We start from the raw sequence: 26,830 nt of genomic DNA on the forward strand, positions 1-26,830 counted from the left end.
CTTCATGCCCACCTCACCATCACCCATATCCCAGCCACAACCATCACACTTGGACGCTGTTGCTCCAGACCATTTATCTCTTATCATCAAGAGGACATCAAAGGAACACCATCTTTGTCTTAAGAGCCAGGTTTGATTGTAGGAACTTAGCTTTGTATCTTTGGCCTCCTTGGTGTACAGTGCCTTGAAATCCACAAGCTGCTCCAGGCTCTTTTTTAAGAACCTTTCTTCCACTAGAATACTTCTACCAATACCCACTACCCTGACCTCCTACCTTTACCCACTACCTGGCTTATTTCTTCTCCTTGCAGAAGAGTATTGCCACTTTTCTACTTAAGTGGAGGTTCACTATCATTTACATCATGCCTCTTTACTTCCCCTTCTGACTTTCTTTATTATTTGACTGTGTTGCGTCTACCACACAAGAGCACCCAAGCACCACCTGCTGCTCTTGGAGAAGCACAGCGCAGATGTATGCACCAAAAAAGTCCACCTCCTTGGACATCTCCTAGTGATAGATAATACCATCCCTTCAGGTTTCTCTCCTGTGACTTGCGCCCCCTCCGAAGACAGCTCTCAAACCAGCAGCATCTCTACAGATTATGATGATTGAGACACTACAGCCACAACACAGCCTACAAGGCTTTTAGACAGGACCAACCTACTATGCAAGCGCTACGCCCTTTGGTCATTACCCAAAACCCACCAATGCCGCACCAGTGACACTCAGGATATCCTCAAGGGTCCTCTATAAACACCTCCATTGTTGGTCCAGCAATAGTTCTACAAATGTATCTCTTTCGCGATTGATGGATGAAGTCAGGACTGAGGCTGCTATGCCCCTTGCCACCTTCCACCTGGAATTTAGCAATTCAATCCAGGCTTGAGATAGTACCCAGGGCTCAATGCAATGTTTCCTACCCTCCTTCTGGTGCAACATAAGTATCTCAGATACCTTGGAAATATCCTCCATACTAAATTGTCTCCTTAAACCTGAAAAGCAATTCATGCCTTTCACCAACAATACTCTAGCCTGACTGGACTGGAGTAACCCCCATATTCAGTGGAATAAATAAAAGCCAATGAGGCTTTACCACTCCTAACCTAACTGTTAAGCCTCCACCCTGCCCCCACCACCCAACTGATCTATCTTTGGACCAACGCCCGGGTGGATCATCTTGTTCGCCCAAAAATTGATATGGTGACCTTGCAAGCTTCATCTCCCCAGGTGCCCATTGCTCAATATGTTTTATGCTTGAATTCAAGAGTTCTAGGCTGACATATAAATGCTCTTTAGATGACCATCAGGGTGAGGCTTCTATCAGGTTTAGCACTAACAAGAACCCTTCCCGCTGGAGACCCTCACCTCCTCCCACCCAGATGGACCTTACCAAGTTTAATTGTTGTTCCTGGCGGACTAACATAGTAACAAAGCTGCATTACTGTATCCCAAAGATTGCCCAGTGAAGTGATAGTAGGAAGCAAGTAAGGTTGAAATAGCATAAATTCAAGGATTCAACCAGTTGGAAGAAAAGCCATTGTAAAGGGTAACACAGAATCTTTTTAGAAGAAATAGGGAATAGGTGCAATCTTCAGAGTCAGAAGACTTCCTTTTTGATGATCCCTCAAAGTTTGTGAGGGAGAATATTATTGTCAGAAATACCCTCTGAAATAAATATTTAATTCTAAATTAGCTTTACAAAAATATCACCCCATTTGGTCTTGAAAACACCAATGGAAATTTAATTTTGTAAACAACATTTAGGACAAGCATAGTACTGACTCCTGACTGCTGCAACAGCGCCAGGGAATGGCGGTTCCCTGGCAGCTGCAGCGGGGCTGTGGCGGTTCCATCTCCCTTATCGCAATAGGGAGGTCGGGAGACCGCCACTGCCACACTCCGAGTCTGGCAGTCCGTGGACTGCCTGACACATAATCTGGGTCATGGTGGCATCACTGAAATGAGGATTTTAAAAGAGCACAGATGGTAAATAGAGCAACTGGCACCTTTACTCATAATTCTTTTTAAAAAAGCCTCAGAGGCCATTTGAGACAGTGGAAAATTGAACCTGCTATGGCAATTTTAGCCACATCCACCTTCTGCTTTTAAGAAGTCCCTTGCCAAACCCCGAGCCTTTGCCTGCCCAATGCAAACCACTCTCCTCTCGTCATCAGGTGCAGCATTGTCTCCATTCTTCCAAACAAAGATCCTTATGTGACCATTGCAGGGAACTGCACCAAGTACCCTCAGTCCCAAAACCCATAAACCACAACTATCAGAAAGTAACTTGATCGACCCCCACTTGCATTATACTTTGGCATAGTGCTTCTACAATTTCCCCCTAACAAAGGTCCCCATGGACCAGACCCTCACACACATCACTGTAGCTTATTTCCTAATTCATATCCCGCTTTTCATCCTTGCTGTGCCCCTCACCATATTAGAGTAAAGGTAGCAGGGAGGAGATGGCTAAAGTGAGTTAGAGGTGTTTGGGAAGATAGAAAGGAGAGAAGGTGAATGGATTGGATGGATCGTGGGAAGACAGAGAGTATTATGAGCATTATGACAGGTCCCATTTAAATCTCTTCTGTTTTTATTGTATGCTTGCCTGCAAAACTGTTTTAAAACTTTCTATTAAAAAGAGTGATGTTTCCACATGTAGAGAAGTGTTAACATCAGGTCTGCATCCTACCTTGATACTCTCTCGGGTGATTAGCACGCTATAGAAATCAACATAACATATCTATGCTGAAATATGCTCGTACTTTATGTCATAACAACTACCATGTTCATATAGATGCTTCCAGTGGAGGCTGAAATGTCTATATGCGAATTGAGATGACTCATTTGTTGCAATATCTATTTTGTCTTGTTGGGACTTAAGTGTCGCCAAACATATAATCATGAGATAAAAATCTACCATTAGATGCTACGAAAAAACCTGTCTTTGGTTGTAGTTTGGACAGTACCTGATAAGGAACTGTCAGGCCAGAGGTCAAGCCATTTTGCTGCAACAAACCAGCCCCAGTCAGTGGTATCTCCAGGGCTCAAAGAGTGGTGCAGAAAATTGGCCTTAAGCCCGGCACTGATTATTATTCCTGGGCAAGGACTGTGATAAAGAGTAGCTAAACAGCTATTTCTTACTGATAAAAGGAAGGTTGTGTGATGAATCTTAAGAAACTCGATTAATAGGCTTGCTGTTTTCTGCTAGTGCTAAATTCTGCCTAGCACTTAAAAATATTGATAGGGTGTTAGGATGCTAGAGAATTGCTAAACATGGGGCCCATTAGGATGGCGGGCGGCAATCCGCCCACCATCCGCACCTAAATTCCCCCACGCCATATTAGGATGGCGGGGGGGACCACAGCGGATGGAAAGACCGTCCGCCCCTTTTCCGCCACGGTCGCCTTGTGGCAGGGGCGGAAAAGGTTTATTATGGTGGCGGTGTCTATTAGACACCGCCAGCCATATTAGCATTGCCCAAAACAGATGCAGCCACGGAAAGGCATGCGGTCTTCACTTCGGGAACCCCCCTGTGGGCCCCCGAAGTGAATGACAGGTACGGGGGGCACATGGGGGGTACTTGTGGTACCCCCCTGCATTTACATTAACAAAATGGCAGGCACCGCGCGGTGTCTGACGCTTTGTTAATGTGAATGCAAATGTGCATTTTTAGCATTGTGGCGGGCGGTGCTGAGAGCACCGCCCGCCACAATGTTAACAATGCAGGATGCGCCCGCCACTGTGGCGGACGCATCCTAATACCCCACACGGGACCCCCTCCCTTATGGCGGGCGGTCCCGAATTCCGATAGGATGGTGGGCGGACTAAGTCCGCCCGTCATCCTATTGACCCCCCATGTTAGGAATGTTCATAGTGTTTTTGCTGGTCATGTCAAGCATTGGTACATTTATTTTCACATTAAGGGCCTCATTAGGATCGCGGACTGACTTGCGTCCGTCGGCGACCCCAGAGCAGGAGGGAACCTCCGCATGGCATGCGGAGTTCCCTCCTGTGCAATTAGGATGTGACCGCCACCCTGGCGGTCACATCCTCTATTTTTAACATTGCGGCGGGTGCGGCTTCAAGCTGCACCCGCGGCAATGTTAAAAATGCAGGTGTTGCATTTGTATGCAGAAAGAGGCAGGCACCGTGCGGTGCCTGCCGCTTTCCGCATACAAATGCAGGGGGGTACCATAGGTACCCCCCATGTGCACCCCCCTCCCCCCCTTCACCTAGGGGGCCCGCAACGGGCCCCCACAGTGAAGTTACACACGCTTTTCCACGGCGGAAAACCCGCCGCGGAAAAGCATCTGAAACAGGCCATCCTAATATGGTGGACGGTGTCTGACAGAAACCGTCACCATATTAGAGCTTTTCCACCGCGGTTGTAAGCCAGCCGCGGCGGAAAAGCTGCAGACGGAAACCAGGACCCACCAGCCATCCTAATGTGGCGGTGGGTCTTTGGTGGGCCCGCTGCAGATTTTCCGCATCCTCAGGGCCGGCGGTGGCTTCCGCCGGCCCAGAGGATGCGGAAAATCCGCAATCCTAATAACCCCCTATGTGTGGTTACTGTTCATATTTTATGCACTAGACTTAGGTTTTAGTAATACATATTTTACGTTTTTCCCTTTGTTTCTTAGTGCTATTTTGAGTGTGGTATTAATTTACAGATGAGGATTTAGAGTTCCACATTGCCGCTGAATTGATCTAGAGGGACCGATTGTGGCCAGAAAATACCACCCTCCCAGTATTGCTTAGTGGATCATGTAAGGGTAACAGTCCAACTCTATTTCTAATTTGTGTTGGTGCATTGAAATATATCCTTCCACCATAAGGTTAGAAATCTGACCACTGTGGGTCTGGGGGGACCCCCCAGATTGTGTCAATAGGGAACTTACTCTTGGAAGGCAAAGTAAAGAGATGTGTCAAAGATGATGGTCCTTTTGAGGAGGCAGAGCAGGGTTGGAGTGAATTTGGGAGGAGAGCTAGGTAGGAAGACTGGGGGATAGAAGCGTCATGGAGGACAGCCTTGGAGAAGAAAACCACAAGAAATGTGGCAGTCCTACAACTCATCAGGCAGAACTAAGAGAAAGTGCACGGAGGAGTGTCCTGGGAAAAGACAGAGAGGAATTGGAGTCACGTGTGGTAGAATAAAACGTGGTTGATATGCTGAGAAGGATGCAGGTGGGGAACCTGGAGGGATGACGGGAGCCAAAGAGACGGGGACAAGTTGCGGTCCATCTTTTAGGGAAGCCAATCATGTGATGCTCATTCCTTGGCTGTGCTCTCTGCATACCCCATGCACACTAGGTCATATCTACTGCATGATCACATGACCATGAAAGTCACATGACCATGACCGGAAGTGAGGCCAGTGCTCAGAATATTCCACTGATCCGACAGGAGAGAAACATTCTAGGAAGGAGTCTGGAGTCTTGAAATCCCCACATATTTATCTTAAAGGCCAAACCAGCTTCTAATATTTAATATCATTCATTTTTATCATGCCAAGTTCTGATGTTTTTTTCTGTAGCTACTGGTAATTCTCATGGTTGATACAGTTACAACCTGCAGGTCACAACATTTTTTACACATGGATTTTCATGGGACAATTGAAGCTTTCTTGTCTGTTTTTTAGTTGTGATATATAAAGCTTGTTAAGAGGCATCAAGTGTCAAAGTTGTGAGGGAAAAAGTTTTCAATTTGATTCAGAAGAAACGGCAATATTCATTTTCAGCATCAACTAACCCTCGTGAGGAAATATTGCTATTTTGTAGTAAAAATGTTCATCCAATGCCCAAAAAAGTGGGAGTTCCAGGAACTACATATAAGCCATTAACTGTAATGCATGCAAGACTTCACTAGCCTACTAAGAACATTACTCTTGCGTGCTCAATTCCTAGCTCAAAAAAGTTACTTTAAAATTCTTTGAATTTAGGTAAGGTTAAAAAACATAGTTTAGAACAGAACTTTATTCAGATTTGCACAATGAATTATTTATTGTCTGAATATATTTTGGAGTCAAAGTTATATGTTGTTACTTTCTTTTAAGTTGCTCATGAGCACAATTCACCTGAGGACCCCATTTTATATTGGAGTGGTAGCTAGAAACAGGTCTGATCCATATTTGTAAAGCGCAAACATATCACTCCTTAAGACTTAAAGGCACTTTGGGGAGATTAAGCCAGCTATTGCCCAGAATCACATGGTGCTGAGCTGGGCTGCAGCCAGTGGGCAGCTCTGGAGGCAGCCGCTCTGGCCACTGCGCCACACCCCTCCAGCTTCGATGTCAGGAGTAGAACAAAGTTTTTCTGCAACAGGCAAACACCAGTATCAAACGGTCTGATCCACTGTATATCGAACCCACAGTATTGATGCAACACAGTATTGAAGGCAGAAGATCAAAAATGAAATATTGACAGGGTAGTAGGTCTAGATGTTATATATATATACCTAACTTCAGTTGTGTGTGCTTATGCGGTGCATATATCATCAAGGAGTGTAAATGTGGAGTTAGGAATAGTAAACCTATACGTTCCTATTTGCACTTACTTTTCGATTTTTTGTCCTTCCAATTTCTTGCACCACAATGTTGTTGGTTTCATACTCTGTAGTACAATGGTTTTAAACAGTAGACAAGCTTTTTTTCTACCCTGTTATCGCAGGCAGAAGCAGCCCACATTTTCAGTTGAGACTGAGAATATAAATGAATCTAACATTTCAAGCTCTGCTGCAGGTTCATTCAAATAGCGGCCATTTCAGGAGCTCGCGATGAAATTAAAACTCCGCGAACCACTCTTGGCTGCGCGAAGTAATGATCCGGCGGCCTGGACACTTTAGCCGCGCGGCATGCTGGGACGGACTCACGCCGTAATGTGTTTGCGTCTAGCTGCAAGTAAAGGGCACGGCACGAATATCAGCCTCGACACACGGAGGGTCAGACACACATTTTAACCTCACTTAATCTGATCCCCTGCAAGGAAAGCTTTTTCTTTTTACGATAAGAGGCGGCGCGGGGAGGGCGCGAGGCGCAACGCGTATTGGTTACAGGATGGGCGTCCTGGGGAGGGCGCGAGGCGCAACGTGTATTGGTTACAGGATGGGCGTCCTGGGGAGGGCGCAGAAATGAATGGCGAGAAATTACAATTGATAGCCTAGGTGTCGATGTAGGGGAGAGGGAGGCGGGAAGAGGGGAGTAATGATATTACAGAAATCCAATTTTCTGGAAGTGAGGCGCTAGGTCGGGGGAGTGTGCTCGCCGAGGAGATATTGTCTGACACTTACTGGCTCTCCGCTGCAATGCAGTCCCTGCCTCGGGGCTCCATCCAGCTAAGATTTTTTTTCAATCCCTGTGAGTATGAAAATACTCTTTTGCTCGTGCATTATGTCTCCTTTTCAGAAAATTAGAGCAAGGTAAATTCCTCTAGCTAACTGGAAAAAGAACAAAATAGAACATTGTGATTTCTCCTGAGGCTTTAAAATGAGACCTGAATTTTAACCAATCACTGTCTGTGTTCAGATATTTATTTAATTAAATCCTTGCATTTACCATAAAAAGACACTAGAAGATATGAAATACTGAACTAGCTAAGCAATGAATGAGTGCAGTAGTTTTACACACAGTAATTAAATAAAAATAGCGTTGGCTGAAACCAGAATTGAAGCTACCAGCGAAGGCCGCAAAGAATACACCATGTATTCCAACAATTACTATGGCCATATAAGATGCAGACACTTAAGTGGTCCAGGCACCTGCTCATCGCAGAAGTGGGCAAAGTAACCCTTTAAGGAACACAGCAACAACAAATATTATACACCAGATTACTTAACATGTAGATTTCAGTGCCAAGCTGTAAGCTAGTTAGGCCAAAAACTTAAAGACTCACTACACCGCATTAATAGAAACTTAGTCCCCTAGTCTCAGCCTGTTTACATGGCGAACAGTGTAACAACCAATCATATGCTCTTGCAGTAAAAATTGTGGGCCTCACTTAGAATGCCAATGCGGTGCGTCACTTTTTTAATGCACCGGTGGTGCAATGTGTCTGCCCATCTTTACAAGGCCGAGTAAAGTCCCCCACAAGGCCAAGTAAAGTCACCCTGCGTGACTTTCCATGGCCGTGTAAATATAGGCACCTTTCAGGCATTACTCTGCATGAAAGGGGCGTTCCATGGGTGTTGCTGCGGGTGTGCACACACAACATCCATGGAACCTGGCAGATTCCCAGATTTGCAAAGGTTTGTAAAGCCGGGAATGATCAGAATCCTTCACCTCCCCAGGGGAGCTTACAAGTAGCGCAATGAGGAGAAATAACAACGAGGAGAAATACTTTTATTTCTTCTCGTTTTTCCTCTTTCTATGCATACTGCATTCTGTACCAAGCATAGAAAGAGGAAAATGCAAACAAGAGTCGGAGCTCCTAGTGGGAGTGCTGTGGGGAGAGGGGCGGGGCAGGGGAGGGGCAGGGTGAGGGTAGTAAACTCCGGCATATGGCTGACCGGAGTTCAGTACATAAATAAATAAATAAAATGAATTACATTGCGCACACTGCAACGCAAATGGCGTTACAGCGCTCACAATGTAATTTGTTTTATTTATTTATTTATGTACTTAACTCCGGCCAGCCATTTTATTTATATATTTATGTAGTGAACTCCGGTCAGCACGTTGTGCGTGCTGCATCACATTTGGCAATGCAGTGCACGCAATGAAATTCATTTTGTTTATTTATTTGTTTACTTACCTCTGTTCTGCTGTATGCCATAGTTTACTACCCCCACCAGCTCCTCCCCCACCCCACCCCACCGCCCCGCAGCCCTCCCTTCATGAGCCGTTACTGGATGGCTGTTCGGTTTTTGGTCTAGGCCACTTATTTCTGAGCCCTTGGTCTCAAAGAATGTAATAAAACATTTTAAGAAATACCAGTTGCTCACTTGTTGGAACCTGAGGCAGAACTACAGATGGCAATTGTGAGAAACTATAATTGCTGCCCGTATTACTCGTTATTAACTATTGTGACCAATATTCCTGTTGCCTTTTTACAAGTGATTCAGAAAAGGGGGCGGTGATGAACAGAGCGTCTGAATTAAGCAGACCACTCTTACCCAGTCCAAAGATCAGGGCTTGATCCATCACCGTTTTTTAGCTCACTACACCATCCCAGCACAGAACTTGGCTATATGCAAATTAGTCTGACCCTTGCCCAGTGCATCATGGGAATAGGGCAGACCAAACTACCAAGCCAATTCTTATACTGGGAAGGAAACAAGCTTCCGGGGACCGGTTTCTGGCATTTCAGCCGTCTTCGGCCCGGCTTGCTTGAATCCTGATGGTGCAATGAGCAAGGGACTCACATCTGAGTATACCCTTCCACGCTTATGGTGGACAAAAATGATTCAGAAAAGGGGGTGGTGATGAACAGAGCATCTGAATTAAGCAGACCACTCTTACCCAGTCCAAAGATCAGGGCTTGATCCATCACCGTTTTTTAGCTCACTGCACCATCCCAGCACAGAACTTCGCTATATGCAAATTAGTCTGACCCTGGCCCAGTGCATCATGGGAACAGGGCAGACCAAACTACCAAGCCAATTCTTATACTGGGAAGGAAACAAGCTTCCGGGGACCGGTTTCTGGCATTTCAGCCGTCTTCGGCCCAGCTTGCTTGAATCCTGATGGTGCAATGAGCAAGGGACTCACATCTGAGTATACCCTTCCACGCTTATGGTGGACAAAAATGATTCAGAAAAGGGGGTGGTGATGAACAGAGCGTCTGAATTGAGCAGACCACTCTTACCCAGTCCAAAGATCAGGGCTTGATCCATCCCCGGAAGCTTGTCTCCTTTCCGGTGAAGAATTGGCTTGGTAGTTTGGTCTGCCCTGTTCCCATGAGGGACTGGGTCAGACTAATTTGCATATAGCCAGGTTCTGAACTGGGGTGATGCAGTGAGCTAAATAACGGTGATGGATCAAGCCCTGATCTCTTGACTGGGTAAGAGTGGTCTGCTTAATTCAGACACTCTGTTCATCACCACCACCCCCCCCTTTTTGAATCGCCTTTTTACAAGTGCCATTGGATATAATGCACTTGTAATGAGGAGGGCAGGATAGCCATTGCACATGTGTCGAAGTGACCCGCCCTCCAAACTCTAAATCCCTTCCTAAGTCAGCAGCTCTGTGGTCTCTGCAGTACAGTACCCAAACATCATTGCCCAGATATCTTCTCACGAAAATATTGTGTTCCAAATAAAGTATACAAAAATATCATACCATTAGAATTATGAGTGGAAAAACTACACCAAATGGGGTGAAATGTTTGTGAATTATAATTAAGCCACAATGTTTATAACTGGCATTATTTTCGTTAATTTTCTGATGTACAACCACACAAACCTGTATCTAGGTATGTGCATTTGGCAGTGGTTCCAATTATTAAGCATTAATCGCCTGCAACACAAACTGAATTACTTCTAGGCTCTTGATTATTATTTGTTATTACTTTTACATGCACAACAAAGAGTGCTCATTTTACTGAGCTAAAAGGGATGAAAGACTGAGCTGACTAGGTCAGGATCCAAACCTACATTGTTGTTGTGGCCTTTGCATGTGGAGAGTGTGGTTGTATTCAAGGCAGTAAGGCCATTTAACCAAGATTCTAAGGGGTTTGGAAGTGACGTCGTATTTACTCAAGACACTCAAAATAATGATATTTATAGTTATTCTTCATTTTCTGTGATATAAAACATTAATTGCAATAAATCATTTTGCAGGTCGCAAAGTAAACATACGGGGAGACAGCATCCCTAACCAACCCCCACTGCTGCTACCGTGTTACAGCCGGAGGCAGAGTTTAGAGGCAAATTTCAAATGGCCAACCTCGCCCTCAGACTCCACTCAGAACCTTTACCTTAATGTCGGCCACAGGGCTTGTAATTGACAGCACACACTGGGGTATATTTACAAAGAATTGGCGCAGCGCAGAGCTGTAAGCAATTTAGCTGCCATACGCCATTTAAAAAACGCAGGGATGCATCATATTTACAAGAATATGTCGCATCCCTGTGTTTTCCCTTGCACTGGGGCTAACAAAAGCTGCCTAGCACCGACACAGACACCCTTGCACCATGGTGCAAGGGTGCCTGAGTTGCAGGGAATCATCCCTGCAATGAAGGGTGCAAGGGTATCTGTGTTGCAGGGATGATTTTTCATGTGCAGGAAGGGCCATATTTAATACCGATTTGCTCCTTCTTTCTGTGCTGCATTCTGCAGCACACTTAGAAAGAGCAAAAAAGAGGAGAAATAAAAATATTTCTCCTTGTTGGCCAATCTAACGCCTTCTATTCAGTGGCGTTAGTTTTTGGCACTGCCACAGATTTGCACATCCTTGTAAATATGAGCTGTGCCAAATAGCAATAGGTGTTGCAGTGGAAGGCCCAGAGCAACACCCATTGCAGGCCCCTTTCGCGCACATGCCTCATGCAAAGTGCCTTAACACCACTTTGTAAATAAGGAACAGAGAATTGCACCACCGGAGCATCCTAAAAAGTGACGCTCCGGTGGCGCAATGCCCTTGTAAATATGCCCCACTGTGCAGCAGAAAGAACCGGGAGAGGTCAGTCCTTTGGTCACCAGGGTTTAAGCAGAACTAGCACCTCTCTTCTGCAGCACCGAGGAGGGCCATCCACTCCTACGGGCACTGTCTCCACCTTTCCTTGGCAAAGCACAGAAAACACTGCAAACTACCAACACACATGGTGCACCGTGTGTCCCATAATATTGGCTCCTTCACACGCTCACCCAGTCAAGAGCTGATATCCCACGGTGGCAGGGAAGGTGATCTGCGACCCTTTGCCCTGTGTGGGTTTCCAGCTTGTCACTGTGGCCTTTGTTCATTAAAGGGTGTGAAAACACTGCAGGGCATTAGCAGCAGCAGGGGCGGCTTTAGGCATGTGCAAGCTGTGCACCTGCAAAGGGCCACCAAACCCCAGGGGCCACCACACCAATATATATCCTTAATATAATAATCCTCTGAGGATGGATACATATTTACGTGGCGGCCCCTGGCAGGGATTTGGTGGCCTCCGGCTCTGTTCGACTTCCAAACACGCTGCCCCCCCCCCCCCCTCTTCACTGGCCCTGCGCTCTGCCCCGCCCAGACCCCCTCTTTCGGGGCCCCCTACCTACGCTCCCTGCCCAGGGCCACCATGAGCCAAGAGCCAACCCTGGCAGCAGCCTCAGCAAGCTTTGAGTATTAGTAGTGGAACGGTTTGGTGAGACAGTGGGCAGAACTGGCTCTCAGGCAGTCCTCAGCATGAAACCTCACCACCTTCAAGGCCCTGCCCATCCTCTACTCTTAACGCTCGCAGGTATGCTCTAGCAAAGTGGGTGGAAAGTAAGGACCTTACCACCTAATGCCGGCTGCCATAATCATTGTGGTTCTCTTGCATGTGAACGTTAATCCAGATTGCCAATATGTTTGGGCAGTATAGTTGAAAGAAAGGGGTTTGGAGACAGATATAAACAGAAGGCTCCGCTGCGCCTTTCTCTTGATTGAGAAAATTGGACCCATTGGGGATTGGCGTGCCAGGCAACAACTGCAAAAAAATGAGAGAAAAAAAGTAGAGTACCTCCAGGGGATCTTGGTCAGCCGTCCCTAACATGATATGGGGTGCATGAAGTCAATGCACCACACTACTATGGAGAAGTGGAGAAATGTGGCTCAATGATTAGAGCGGCAGACCCTGATGCAGAGGTCTGGCCCGGGACCAGGGTTCAATTCTCTGCCTCGGCGGGTCTTGGGTTCAAAATTCCACGGACCTGATAATTCTCGCCTCAGTGCCTATTCCAATCATGGAGTCCCACTCTGCAACTCTGGGCAATAGCTTGCTTAATCTCCACAACAGCCCCCACAACGCTAAGGATGCCTGGCCTCCACCTTGGGGGTGCCCAGGAGTGGACGCCTCACAGGGAAAGCCAGGATGGGTTCCACAGCGGTATTCGTACAAGCGCCTTGACACCCTTGCGGGTGAGTAGTGCGCTATACAAGTATCAATTTAAATTTTTACTATAGAGATAACCTGTAGAGATGTAGGAACCTAACTGCTGCGAAGCATGGGATGAACAGTAAGGAAACAACAACATAAGTATGCCTGGGCAGAGTTTGTGGAGTTCTGCTACGCGTAACTCTGCGAAGTGACCAAAAAACTCTGCCATGCTGCACTGAGCTCTGCAATTGGCAGAGTGCTTTTGGTCATGTCGTGCGCATTGATTTTCAGCGCCGGGTGTTTGTCCCGCACTTTAAAATCAGCGTGAGCGGCACCATGCGCAGCACAAGAGGACTCGGCTTCTTTTCCTGCTGCTGGGTAGATTTTATACCCGAGCTGCAACTTTCTCAACGCTAACGGAAGGCTTCTCAACCTGAGCGGTCGTGACCATCTGCGACTGCCTGCAATGACAAAGCTGACCCCCCGCGTTGACAAAGCTCACTGGGAGGTGGATTTTCCGCGCTTACGCTCGCCAACTTGATGTCGGTGAGCGCGAGCGAGGATAAAAACTCCACTACGCAGAGTTTTTCAGAACTCCGTGTGCTCCACGGAGAACAAATTGGGGAGCAGGTAAGTATCTGTTTCAAGTTATGCTTATACACGCAGGATGCCTTTTGTGGCCCTTTATAAATGTGTACAAAACTGCAGATGGAGGCCTGAGAGGGACAGCAAACCTCCATCCCTGTGTCTTCGCTGCCCATGCCATAGGCACTGTAGGTAGGAGAGTGGGAGGGGGTTGTGAAACACCTCCATAATAACCATGCTGGACTTCAGAAGTGAATGAGCAATAAACAGGCCTGCAAATGTAGTTTTTAATCTTGTTTTATTAGGCACTTACGTAGAGCTTAACCTGCCATTAGTGCATGCTGATTTCTGGCGCAGGAACATTTTATTTGCATGAGAATCTGGGGCCAGATCTTTCTGTAATTGACCCCAAGCCAGATTAGGCAGGTGGGTTGGGGGAGTGGATTATTGGTGGCTTATCCATGGTAACAGAGCCGGTGTGATTCTGCATCAGCAACAAAGACAGCCCAACGTTTTGCTGGAAGTTACATTACTAGGATGGGTGCGCCTGGAAACATGCATTCCTTCAAGTAAGAGGCAAGACCAGCAGGTGATGTTGAAAGCATTGGAGCACCAATGCAAAGATTAAAATGTTCGATGGCGAGATTCAGATTAATACCTTCACAAGAAGGTGATTTTATTCCTGTAAGGCAGCAGTCTACATTTAATCTTAGCCTTTACCTGCTCTGAAAATGTATCGCGATAAGAGCGCGAGATAAGCAGGAAACAAAGAAATGCTGTCTGTGTGTGTAAACTTAAGCCATCAGCTGGGAGCGGAGAGCAGGAGGGGGTGAGCGGCAAGAGCATGGACAGAGGGGGAACTGCAAATACATTTACTCTTAGAAAGTGCTTGTAAAAAAATGAAAATAATACCAACAGGAACCAGCAGCCAGTGGAAGGTCGCTGGCTGCCGAGAGGAAGCTTTACTGGGTCCATGCTGCACGGAAGGGACACACACTGGAAGGAATGTTAATCTCCAGATAAAGAAAAAGATGTACCTACTGACAAAGAGATACATTTCACTCAAAACAGGGGCACTTCCTCTTAATTAAAGAATTGCGTCTTTCTTTGGTGGATATTTTCTATCCTGTACATCAGGTAATGACCACAAAAATGCTGAGAAAAAGAGAGCTGAGCTTGTAGGTGATTTGATAGCCTTAAATATTCTGAAGGGATTAACCCTCAGAGCAGGAGAGTGGAGAGTACAGGTTTGCATTTCCCCTGACACCCAGAACAGAAGAGATTGAGACCCCTTAAATCAATGCGATGTCTTTCCTCTATTCTAGGGTTTCATTGTGTTCCAGCTACAGAGAAATGTAGATTCAACTGGGACAGCATTGATGGTCATATTTGCAAGACTTCCTCTTTAGGTGTATCTTTCTGAACTGAGTGTCTTTGTCAAAATGTGACCACCATAAATATTTCTCCAAGAAGAGTCCAGAATTCCCAATAACATTTCTACCTAACATAACTACTTTCTGTTGTTTGATTAATAAGCTCTTCTCCATTGGGTGAATATCTAGCGCATAGACTCATCAACAGATGTATGAAAGACTACAGGTGGGTGTTTCCACTCATCACTTTTGCTTGCATTTTCTGACACATGTTGATTTCTTAAACGCCTGCTAACAAGAATTTCTTACTTAATATCAAACTACATATAAACAGCTGCGGCCCGTGCAGGTACCAGCGGTGAGGCTGGGTGGGGAGGGATTTTGACTGACGATGATGAGGGGAAATTAAATAAATAACTAATTTTCCTGTGTCGTCTGTCGAAATCCCCCCAGCCGACCCACAGCCCCGCGGCTCCTACCTGCACGGGGCGTGGCTGCATGTAAACAGAAAACATGTCTACTCACGAAGCATTGAAGCTCCACCAAACAGGGTACCTCTTCTTAGCTAAGTAAGCGATACTTTGTTTGGCGAATATTTCCTTCTACTTCTTTACATCAAATAACAGGCAAATAAAATGTTGGGGAAAAGAGGGCGGAGCTTGTCTGCAATTTTGCATAGTTAAATAAGTTATTAAAATAGGAAACTAACAGTTTCTGTTTAGCAACAGAGGTACACAATGTGCGGAAATATTTAGGGAGGGTGAAAGAAACATGAGAGGGGCAGTGAAGGGGGAAGAAGCACATGTGGGAGAGAGCACAGAACTACATGCATTCCCATGGAGTGCAGAACATGAAATGGAAAAAGTAGTCCATGAGTATACCAAGTAGTCGATGAATACAAGGAGCATCAGCAGTGAAAGGAAACAAGTCAACCAATCAGAACTCTGTGGCACTGAACTGCTCCTGGGTGGGACAATCACTTGACTAGGGAGAAAAGCCATCGAATCAAGAGGAGAAAAATGAGACAGACAACAAAGCCATCCAATCACAAGTAAGGGGCTGACCCAAAGCCTCTTATATGTATATTGGGGACAATAAGCCTGACTCCCTGATAAATGCAGCTTTTTATAGCTGAAACCTTAAAGATTCTGAGATACAGAACCCACCCTACCATGCAGGGAGAATGGGTGGTTACAGGACAGAATATCTTTGAATACTAATATCACCTGGCATTAATATCATGGTGAAAATATTGCTCATTAGGGTGGATATTTTCTATTATTAACTGGTTTTGGGCAACATTTTTGTAGAAGATATTTGATTCATGTATTTGATGTCTCATTTTAAGAATGCACCTCTTCTGCTAAGGTTTACTGTTTAATGGTCTTCGAGCATCCCTGCATGTGGCACTAACAAGGAATGAGAATGAATTCCCTCCATTAGGCCCTGCACAGGCCTCTACAGAGAGTGTGGCTCGGATTTGCTTTGAGAAAGAAGCAATTAACGTGTTTGCAAGCAATCGTTTTCCTGCTTCTGATGGTTTCAAACTCACTTAGCAGATGGCTTGTAAATCACTCTTTTATTGTTGGTGTGTTGTTTGCTTAAACTCCCTCCATAAACACGAGACAGTAAAAAAAATTGCTGCTGCATGATTTTGAATATGGCCAGGAAAGCTGTCAGCACCAGTAATTATGCAGTGCTGGCCCGCACACAGCAGGGCATAATTGGCCACATAAATCCCTTTTGTGCAGCAGAAGCAGCGCTGGATGTTGCCTCCAGATTTCACACTGCAGAGAGCAATGCGGGCCGAGTTTGTAGCTGGCTGCCTCATTAGTGCCAGGGGGGCTATGCTGCTGAGCACTGAATGCTGCCTGTTATAGGGTGGAGCCCTGTATAGTGGGGTCATTCCTAAATGCAGCTTTCATGTCATGATTCCCAAATGCTGGTTCAAGATCAGACTGGCCTGTTGTGCATTCTACCCGTGCAGCAGAGCTGGTCTGATTGGTCAGTTAGTGCCGGCCAATTTTTGGCTGTTTGTACGCCTGTTTTATGGTCTGGTGGGCCAGTTTCTGATGTTGATTTTCATGATAGTAGCCTTTTCCATGCGTCGGGCGGCTGCCGGCCATCCGACGTCATGGTGGGCTTGTGCGGAGGAAGGTCGGGGGCCATCCAAACTACGCACGCGTCATTTTTTTCCACTCCGCGGCCAAATGTCCTCTGCAGAGAAGTGCTTAATACAAACCTAGGTAAGACCTGGCTTGGCAGTCCGGGCTGGACTGTTCCCATGAGGCACAGGGTCAAGATTGATTTGCATATAGCTGTGTCTGAACTGGGGTGGCGCAGTGAGCTAAAGAACGATGATGGATTCAACCCAGATCTGTGACAGGGGGTGAGTGTCTGAAAAGTTTCAGCGCTCCGCCCATCCTCTCCTTGTGTTTAATTATACAAACATTGCCCGCAGTAAACACAAAGGTATGTATATGGTACTTTCATAGTGCAAACATAACCAAAAGGCATCGGAGAGCTGTTCATCGTCAAAGACAAATGAATTCAGTCTCCTATACGTTACAGACATCAGCACAGTGTCTCTTTGCAAGTTCAAAACTGACCCTATTTATAACTGTCAACCAGGTTTTTTTAGGTATCTCATTCGCTAATGGGGTCCTTATTACTTTAGTGCACATTTTATATCGCAGTACCACAATGTGTTGATTCACAGAATTTTGAATTTTCCTACAGCTGATTCCCCCTAGTGCTGTTGAAAATTTGCTAAGTTGTAAAAGTTTAGGAGATAAGTGTTCAACCCAGGGAAAGATCAGTAAGCCATTTAGACTGTTGGAAAAACCCGCATTTTCATAACTTTTTGGGTATTCACCACTGATGGAGCGAGGATCCTTAAATCTCAATCTCTTGGTATAGTCATCAAATAGGATTGTCTACTGGCCACATGGACCTTTGATTGTCGACTTGAAGCATAAAGAAGCCATTTGCATCAGCCATACATTTCAAGCACAGTGAAATCAATTTGTCTCCACAAGAATAGCAGAGAGGATGGTGCCCAAACCATAAGGGTTTTATTATAAGTTTAGTCAAAGTTACAATTCAATAAACCATCAGCAAATTGGTCAGCTTATACACTTGCATGATGTCATGAAACCTACTTAAGGGATATTACTGATCGTCACCTGTGGGACTCCAACTACCAGGATTACTAGCAGACGTCATCCAGCGAGCCACACCCACTCAGGGAGGAACATTTCAAATAAAAACCGTATTTGAAAACTAACAGGTGAAGAAGCCATGCCTCATGTTTTTGTCCATGAAGAAGGGGCGTTTCAAGCCCCGAAACGCGTCGGACTCATGTAAACCAAGGGGGCAAAGCACTGAATTTGCCGGGAGCTGTTGACAGAGCCGGATGGTGGGGAATGATGTGGTGAGACCTTCTGAATAGCGCAGGGACGCTTTGCTCTTGACATTGTTTGTGGTCTGTCCCAGACCGAAGAAGGAGCTCCGCATCACACGCGTCAAGAAGTACCACGTGTGTGATGACTGAGGCGGAATGACCCCATTCTGCAGATCGGCGCCTCATCCCAAAGAAACGATGCAATCTCAGTAACTTTCTCCACACCTACTCAAGGTTTGAAGAACAAAGACACACTTGCATGATGTCATGAAACCTACTTAAGGGATATTACTGATCGTCACCTGTGGGACTCCAACTACCAGGATTCCTGGCAGACGTCATCCAGCGAGCCACACCCACTCAGGGAGGAACATTTCAAATAAAAACCGTATTTGAAAACTAACAGGTGAAGAAGCCATGCCTCATGTTTTTGTCCATGAAGAAGGGGCGTTCCAAGCCCCGAAACGCGTCGGACTCATGTAAACCAAGGGGGCAAAGCACTGAAATTGCCGGGAGCTGTTGACAGAGCTGGATGGTGGGGAATGATGTGGTGAGCCCTTCAGAATAGCGCAGGGACGCTTTGCTCTTGACATTGTTTGCGGTCTGTCCCAGACCGAAGAAGGAGCTCTGCATCACACGCGTCAAGAAGTACCACGTGTGTGATGACTGAGGCGGAATGACCCCATTCTGCCGATCGGCGCCTCATCCCAAAGAAACAATGCAATCTCAGTAACTTTCTCCACACCTACTCAAGGTTTGAAGAACAAAGACACACTTGCATGATGTCATGAAACCTACTTAATGGATATTACTGATCGTCACCTGTGGGACTCCAACTACCAGGATTCCTGGCAGACGTCATCCAGCGAGCCACACCCACTCAGGGAGGAACATTTCAAATAAAAACCGTATTTGAATACCAACAGGTGAAGAAGCCATGCCTCATGTTTTTGTCCATGAAGAAGGGGCGTTCCAAGCCCCGAAACGCGTCGGACTCATGTAAACCAAGGGGGCAAAGCACTGAATTTGCCGGGAGCTGTTGACAGAGCCGGATGGCGGGGAATGATGTGGTGAGACCGTCTTAATAGCGCAGGTACGCTTTGCTCTTGACATTGTTTGCGGTCTGTCCCAGACCGAAGAAGGAGCTCCGCATCACACGCGTCAAGAAGTACCACGTGTGTGATGACTGAGGCGGAATTACCCCATTCTGCCGATCGGCGCCTCATCCCAAAGAAACGATGCAATCTCAGTAACTTTCTCCACACCTACTCAAGGTTTGAAGAACAAAGACACACTCGCATGATGTCATGAAACCTACTTAAGGGATATCACTGATCGTCACCTGTGGGACTCCAACTACCCGGATTCCTGGCAGACGTCATCCAGCGAGCCACACCCACTCAGGGAGGAACATTTCAAATAAAAACCGTATTTGAAAACTAACAGGTGAAGAAGCCATGCCTCATGTTTTTGTCCATGAAGAAGGGGCGTTCCAAGCCCTGAAACGCGTCGGACTCATGTAAACCAAGGGGGCAAAGCACTGAAATTGCCGGGAGCTGTTGACAGAGCCGGATGGTGGGGAATGATGTGGTGAGCCCTTCTGAATAGCGCAGGGACGCTTTGCTCTTGAGATATATATATATATATATATATATATATATATATATATATATATATATATATATATATATATATATATATATATATATTCACTGAAAAAAACATTGGTTATAGACCATATATAGTTAGGGATTAGCCTTTTCAAAACCTTATTTTACTCACACAAAACCATTGAAATTTCATATATAGTTAGTTCCACTAACTATATATCGCGCACCCGCAATCCACTGCTGATGATGTCACATATTACATCATTCATGACATGGTTAGTGACATCATTGATGACATCACTGATGACATCTCAAATGACATCACTGATGACATCACTGATGACAACATCCAGTGACTGTATGTTTCTGTAAAGTTAAAATATGTCTTACATATTGAAGAATGAGTGGATGTATAAGTGTCTGGATGAAGGATTTAGTAGGTGCATGACTGACTGTATGAGTGAGTGATTAAATGTGTCTCACTGAGTGCATGGGTTAGTGACTAAACTGTTTTAATTTGTGCATCATTATATCTGTTGTTCTACAAACTGCTGCATATGTTGATCAGTAGCTATATGAGTAACTGTATGGGTTATTCATTGGTTGTCCAAGTATTTGTATGGGAAACTGAGTGTGTGTGTATGGGTGGCTGGGAGGTGTGTGACTCTGTACATAGATGTGTGAGTAGTTGATTCACTATATGTATGGGTTCAAAAGTGCATGTGGAAACAGCTGTATGGGCGGTTGACTGTGCATGAGTGTATTAGTGAGTGAATGGATATCTCAGTGCTACATGTCAAAGTAAGTACATATGTAAAACACAGTACATGTGAGAGTTGACATATATAAATAACTGTGCATAAGAGCCAGTGAATGTGTGAGTGGCTGTATGGATCATTGTGAACATGTATCAGGGATTGTATAAGAGAGTAAAGTAAATATGTGTTAGTATATGTTTGAATAAGTAAGGTGTGTATAACTGTATAGTTGAGAAAATGGAGGTGTGATTGATTTTTTGCATAACTGACTAGGTGTGTGAGTAACTCCATGGATGAGTGACAGTCTGTGACTGTGTTTACACTGATTGTATCTAAGGTTATATTAGAGTCTGAAGAGGTTCATGGTATTATCACATGAATGATATCATCAGTGATGTGATCAGTCATGTCAAATGAGATGTTATCAGTGATTTTATCAGTGATGTCATTTGAGATGTCATCAGTGATGTCATTTGAGATGTCATCAGTGATGTCATTTGAGATGTCATCAGTGATGTCATCAGTGATGTCACTAACCATGTCATGAATGATGTAATATGTGACATCATCAGCAGTGGATTGCGGGTGCGCGATATATAGTTAGTGGAACTAACTATATATGAAATTTCAATGGTTTTGTGTGAGTAAAATAAGGTTTTGAAAAGGCTAATCCCTAACTATATATGGTCTATAACCAATGGTTTTTTCAGTGAATTTTCAAGGTTTTGTAAATGCAAATTCCTAACTATATATGGCCTATAACCTATGGTTTTTTCAGTGAATTTCATTGGTTTTTTAATAGCAAATATCAAAAGCTGTAAAATGTCAAGTACGTGATAGGTAAAAACTTTTTCGTGTTTATGCACGCTGATGTGCTTTGAACGCTGCCCCCCTCCCCTCTTTTCTCTTAGTAGTACTCTCTCTTTGCAGATAGTGAAGAGTAGTTAACGCAGGCCTTTACCCCCGTTGTAATCCGTCGTGCCTGCTTGTCTCTCCATTTGATTGATTGTTATCCAAGCATTTACTGTTTTACAATTGATTCTCTTTGGTTCATTCTCTATTTACAAACAAGCACAAAGTCGCAATACTCTGTTTAGTCTTTGCAGATAGTGAAAAATCGTGTAAAAAAATAAAAGTAATCGAGCAAAATCAGTAGGCCACTATTTGGATCTCTTTTTGACCTCGCTAAAATAGAAATATTAGGAACAACCCTTCATGAGAAATACGAAAATAGTGAGATGAACTGAGCTCCACACCATGAGGGCTGCAAGACAGCTCGGCTCCGTCACCCACCCCGCCCAAAATAACGACAAACCCTATGCAAATATTAAAAATATAGACAACACACCAGCAAAGTAACAGGGTAAAACATTTTATTAAATAACTATTTACATTACGTTGGTTTATGAGATGATGTCAGTAGTGGACCGATGTGTGAATAGGTCGGAAGCAGCACAAGGCGCCAAGATCCGGATGGCAAGTCCTGGATGTTGGGTGCCATAGTTCAGAGTTCTGAGCAGCGCTTGTAACACTGTCTGAAGCTTATTTCCACCTACTGCAGCTTCACTATTCTCAAAGTAAGTGAGGGTCGTTTGTGGACCTGACTGCATTTGAAAACAATGTTACATGGTACCTCCCTAAACCGCTTGACGGAGGCCCCCGAGGGGCGGTGTGATGCCACGGACTCGGAGAAGACGCTTGGCTCCGACCCCCTCCCCAAGTCTTATAGCACTGGTGTAGCCTGAGATCGCCCCCGACATAGGCGGCCGGCTCCCGGGGTCCGGCGGAACTTTTTGCCTTTTGATGACTCTTCTATTCTGGACTTTGTCCCACAATCCATTTGACCTGAAGACACGCTGTAGTGGGGCGCCCCTTTACCGTTTTAGTTGCCATTCCGCCCGCTTTTGCTACACTGTGCCTCTTCCGCCATTCAGCTGTTTACCGCCCGCTCTTGCGACTACAGCGTCTCGCTCACCATGTAGTTGAGTTGCGCCCACTCTTGCGGTGCAGCGATAGGCGACTGCCACAGGACTCTCAAAATGGTGGCCGGCTCTTCAGATTTGGGCGTGGTCCACTAAAATGGCCCTGGGACACCTTGGAACTCGGACGCTTCCCTGATAGGGCTTGGGTCCCATTCTCGAAAGCGTCCCCTCAGCCGTGAAGATTCTACAAAAGTCTTGGGGGCCCCCGACTCCCGCAGGCTTCTGGTGGGGAGCGGCTGCCATGTCTGCTCGTGGAATGGCCACGACGGAGCTACGAGATGGTAGTGCTCTCATGCTGACGCCAGCTTTAGTCTGAAACATCCAGAAACACTGTAGACTACCAATTCGATCAGTTCCGGTAGCGCCCCAACATGACCCGGTAGAGAAGAACTTGCCCTCCCCTCTTTGACTGATGGTTCTTGTTGCCTGTCCCCTCTGTTGTCATTTAACAGAACTTTTTGGACTGCTGAAAGGGGTTGTGTTCCGAACGCTGGTTGGTGGAGACATTTTGACTATATTCTTGACCTACGTTGTCGCGTAATGCGTTATATGACACGCCGCGTTAGCGCACCCGGAAGTGATCCGGGGCGCGGCGCGCAGCGCGCAACGTAAGCATAACAGGTCATGTGACTTGTTAATAAAACTTTTTATTGGTTCATTTTACTTTTGTTATTTTAATAATGAAAAGCTTGGTCATATGACCTAAAAAATACGCTTTTTATTGATTTCGAACTTTTTTAAAAAAAACATATATGTTATAATATTCCAGGCTAATGTACTTTCCCGGAAAATTTACAACTGTCCTGCAAGTAAAATATATTCCTTTTTCGAGAAAAAGGGCGTTTCTTCGTTCCATGACGGAGCCGTTGAGTAAAAGAGACTCGGCCTGCTGTCTTAGTCGCCGATACGCCTGATTATCAGATTCTTATCGATCACTTTATGTTGCAGGAGTGGAAAACACAACTGCCCTTGACCATTTATCTTTACTGCGTTCCTACATATTATACCTTTTATCCGTCATGTAATTGGACTGCTTTATTTCACTTGCCTTTTACTGATTCGAAAACAGTGACTAAAAGTAAAAACTTTACCAATGTAAATACTACTACCATGTTTTGTTTTAAAAACCTTTATTGTAAAAATGTCAGTATACAAATACGGGCCTATAACCACGTGGGCCGGCCACGGAGCAAACTGAAATCGTATATGATGAGGAGACATTTACATTATAGAGGAACGTAACGAGCGAGCCATTAGGTTGCAAGAACTAAGGTGTCTAACAGTTGCGGAATCGGTGGACGTACATTTTGTAATTAAAATACGACAGGGCCACTTACAAAAAAGTTATCTAGATTTACATTTGCGTGCAAGTACCATGGGTGACGTTAATTCGAATTTTCAATAGTACAGTAATCAATAACACATCAGAACTTAATATCAATAGGGATGTCGAAATATTCAATCAATTCTCGTCCCCGCCCGCCATGAGCATCAAAACTGCATTCATATCTCGTGATATCAAGGTTGTTCAACCAGTACACAACATCGAGTTACGAGTCCCATTTATACCGGCGCCATTTTGGGCGAGGCCGGGCAGGTCCAAGATATAGTCAAAATGTCTCCACCAACCATCGGCCAGACCAGAACCCCTTTCGGCCCTTTATGCTACAAGATGGTGTTTTCCATTCAGAAAATATTGTTGGCAGCATTTTGAAAGGAAAGATAAACAGCCGTTCTCCGAGTGAGTCTCACATTGTTACATTTAGGAAGAATGTTGAAGAGTAATATGTGGAAAATCTGAAGCCATTTTTCTACAAACTCTCAATCAGCCTTGGATGGAAAAAAAAATCCTGAAGAATGTACAAACTGAAAACCAATTTTTGTCTGTATAGCATCAACAGCAACGCTTGAGTCAGCTTTGTGTCAAGCCGCCATTTTCATTCAATCAATAGCGTCCCCCTGCACACATTCAGGGACCTGGTCGTGTCTTCAGGTGAAATGGATTGTGGGACAAGAAGCAGAAAGGAAAAGGAAAAAAGTTCAGCCGGACCTCAGGAGCCGGCCGCCTATGTCATGGGCGATCTTTGGCCACACCAGGGCAATAGTGAAGCTGCAGCAGGTGCAAATAAGCTTCAGACAGTCTTACAAGCACTGCTTTTCTAAACATTTTTTGATTTTTTTGTATTTTTGCACAGTTTTATATATTTTTTTTGTTTTTGATGGAGGGGAAACAACAAAAAACAGGCATTGAAAAAGGCTCAACAGTGCAGGGCGCCTTGTGCTGGTTCCGACCTATTCACACATCGGTCCACTACTGACATCACCTCATAAGCCAACGAGGCACCCCACGCCGACTTTCGGCGCAGCATTGTAGGATGGCCACACCAGTGCGGCAATTTGCTGGACACCACCTCGGTGCCATCCGGATCTCGGCGCGTTGTGCTGCCTTCGGCCTACTGTAGCCGCAAGTGCGGACGCAACTCAGTTGGACGGCGAGTGAAACGCTAAGGGGCGCTCCACTGCAGCCGAGGAGCCTCCATCTTGGGGGAGACGCACAGCCCCCACTGACTGACGCGACCAAACAGGCCAATGGGGCGCCCCACGCCGACTTTCGGCGCAGCATTGTAGGATAGCCACACCAGTGCAGCAACTTGCTGGACACTAACTCGGTGCCATCCGGATCTCGGCGCGTTGTGCTGCCTTCGGCCTATTCGCACATCGGTCCGCTACTGACGCGCCTCACGTGCCAACGGATTTTCTACGCTTTTTGTAGCCCTATGCCGCATAACAGGTCATGTGACTTGTTTATAAAACTTTTCATTGGTTCATTTTACTTTTGGTTTCCTAAAGATGGAAGGCTTGGTCATATGACCTAAAAATAACACTTTTCATTGGTTTAGAACATTTTTTTTCCCAAACGATGAAAGCCCCACCTTGTTTCTGGATGATTCAGACTGAAGCTGGCGTCAGCATGAGAGCACCACCATCTCGTGGCTCCGTCGTGGTCATTCCGCGAGCAATCATGGCAGCTGCTCCCCACCGGAAGCCTGCAGGAGTCGAGGGCCCCCAAGACTTTTGTAGAATCTTCACGGCTGAGGGGACGCTTTCGAGAATGGAGCCCAAGCCCTAGCAGGCAAGCGTCCGAGTTCCAAGGTGTCCCAAGGCCATTTTAGTGGACCAGGCCCAAAACCGAAGAGCCGTCCGCCATTTTAAGAGTCCTGTGGCAGCCGCCTATCGCTGCACTGCAAGAGTGGGAGCAACTCAACAACATGGTGAGCGAGACGCTGTAGCTGCAAGAGCGGGCGCAACTCAGCTGGATGGCCGCCACCTGGGGAGGCCCATTCACGCCGCCTCCCCCACGCCCCCCCCGGGCCGCCCCACGCCAATTTTCGGAGCAGCATTGTAGGATACCAAAACCAGTGCGGCAGTTTACTGGACATCACCTGGGTGCCATCCACATCTCAGCGCGTTCTGCTGCCTTGGGACTATTCGCACAACAGACCGCTACTGACGAGGCCTCCCTCCGCACCACCCGGGACGCCCCACGCTGTTTTTCTGAGCTGCATTGTAGGATCCCAAAAACCAGTGCGGCACCCAGGTGATATCACCTGGGTGCCGTCCAGAACTCAGCACGTTGTGCTGCCTTGGGACTATTCGCACAAAAGACAGCTTCTGACCATTGTTGCTTTTTTTTGTCAAAAATGTTTAAATGTTTTTACAGTTTTTGTTCCGTTCGTTATATTTAAAAGTTAATAAAGTTTTATAATCCTACTTTGTTGGAGTGCTATATATTTTTAAAAAATCGGGTGAATGGGGCCTTGAATCGGGTTATTGTCATGTGTGGGCTTTGCAAGTGTACTGCTACAGGATCGGACATTTCAAACTCAAATGCACGTTCTTTTTCTTACCTTTCCAAAGCATGGAGCGCAATAGCAGGCAGAGAAAGGGTGATGCAAGTGTTGAACACTGCCTGACCTGGCAAGTTGCTGGCAGTGCCCCCCCCCCGCCCGCTCCTGAAAGAGGACACACACACACCGCCGCCCCGAGTACTTCACAGATCTTTAAAAGACCATGCGCTTGTTCATGAGGCTTAAATGGTTTATCACCCCTTCTAGAACCCCTGCATCGACC

This window comes from Lissotriton vulgaris, chromosome 10 (assembly GCF_964263255.1).
Source record: "Lissotriton vulgaris chromosome 10, aLisVul1.2, whole genome shotgun sequence".
In the NCBI taxonomy this organism is placed as follows: Eukaryota; Metazoa; Chordata; class Amphibia; order Caudata; family Salamandridae; genus Lissotriton; species Lissotriton vulgaris.